Source organism: Podarcis tiliguerta, assembly GCF_965153285.1.
Source record: "Podarcis tiliguerta genome assembly, chromosome: 5".
Lineage (NCBI taxonomy): Eukaryota > Metazoa > Chordata > Lepidosauria > Squamata > Lacertidae > Podarcis > Podarcis tiliguerta.
This window is the reverse complement of record NC_139538.1, coordinates 83,866,475-83,868,473: the sequence shown is the minus strand read 5'-3', so window position 1 is coordinate 83,868,473 and position 1,999 is coordinate 83,866,475.

Genomic DNA, 1,999 nt, shown 5'->3' with positions numbered 1-1,999 from the left:
TTTTTAGGCAGCAACACAGGGATGGAATAATAAGGGCCCTAATAGATGAAAAACGAAATAGGGTGTTGGGAGGGTAAGCAAAAACAGGCTGCTTTCTCTTTCTTTGGAGAAGGCAAAGCATGCAACATGGTAATGTTGCAATGTCTACCTTCTTCTTTGGCGATCACTCGTAGCTGAGTAAGATGGTTTTCCATGAATATGGTCTTAACAGTGTGTCCGTAGGTGACTGTGGAGGCCAATTCTGGATCTGCACGTCCTTCCACAATGGAGACATAGGTTTCTGGGCAGGAGTTGATCATGGTGAGGGTTTGCCAAATGTGGGGTAGTGATGGCTGCACAAATGCTGCTTAATATTCACTTAATTCTGACTGCACTAAGCAGGGGATTCCATGAAAAAGGCCAATTAATTTGTAATGTTTTGAAGTGCAGCCAGCATACCTGGGGAATTTCCAGTCTTCCATCTCAGTGTGACTTTTCTATTATTCACAGGAAGTGAGGCTCCAAGGCAAGTGGTTGCATGCTGTTACCATTGAACAGGAACTGAGAGGTGTATTGAGTAAAGTCTGAAATCCCAGCTAGGATACTATGACTCTTGGTCAGATCCACATTTGCACTCTGCTTCAGTACCGTATTGTGTTTCTGGCTTGCTTGTGAGGTACATGACACAGGCCCCCATCTTGAAGTAATACTGCAACTATTGACCCTTTATTTCAGGATTCTGCAGCCTACTTTTATGGTGACTTTGTTGAGTTGTTGCTTTTTCCTTGTGCAGTTCAGGTCACGTCAACCACCTGCATGGCATTAATACAGTTACGGATAGGAGTGGTGTCAGTCCTGGAAAACCAGCTAGGTAGCCTTTTTCCTCTGCTTCTGCCCCCACACCATATTTGGGCTCCTGTTTCTTGGGCATGCTTCCTGGTGTGCTTGCACACAGCTTACGTGGCAGTTGGTGATGTCAGGATTCCACACACCCCCCATGTTCCTTCTGATTTGTTTGCAGGTTGACTATATGACAATGAACATGTGTCCTGATTTCCTTTCGTAAGTGGTTATACATCTTCCCATTAATCAATCATTTTCCCCGCACTTTTTAGTGCATTATCCATCACTTTCCTAACAGCAAAAAGTTTGGAGCTATTTAAAGTAGATTTCTTGTGTCAGACTACTTTAGTTTGGGAGGGGGGATAAATCCCCAGTACAGTGTGGTACCTCTGGTTACGTACTTAATTCGTTCCGGAGATCCATTCTTAATCTGAAACTGTTCTTAACCTAAAGCACCATTTTAGCTAATGGGGCCTCCCGCTGCTGCCATGCGATTTCTGTTCTCATCCTGAAGCAAAGTTCTTAACCCGAGGTACTATTTCTGGCTTAGCGGAGTCTGTAACCTGAAGCGTATGTAACCCGAGGTACCACTGTATTCAACCAATTTCCTTTTTGCAAAATAGGCAGCTTGAAATTGACTTTTAACCTTTAATCTCAGCTGGATGGTTCTAGGAAAGAGGTTTTATTCTCCATTTTATTCTCAATACCAAATGGCTATATATATATTTTAAATGAGCGGCAATTGCATTTCTCAAAAACCAAAACAACAACCTAGTACAGCAATACCTTGCAACTGTAAGGGTCTGCAGTGTGGATCCAGCCATTGCATGGAAGAGCCTTTAGACTGTGGCTGGTCAAACAGTTGATGAGTAAAAGGTTTAAATTTCTTCTTGGACTGCTAAACAGATGAGCAGCATAATTCCACAAGACCTGCGCAACTTCAAAAGCTACCTATTGGCAGTTGATGCACAACTGAACCAGTTGTTGGTGCCAGTCCCATTGGTGCATCCTTACATGCCAGAGCCACAAATATATTTGGCAACCTTGGATCATGGCAAAGCTGAGTCGTAGTTCTTTGTGCCCTGTTAGATTCCCCCCACCCCCGCAATGTAAAGTAGGATGTGGATGTTTTAAATAAACTGTGAACATGAAACAAAGATTAGAGAGTCTTGTCTTC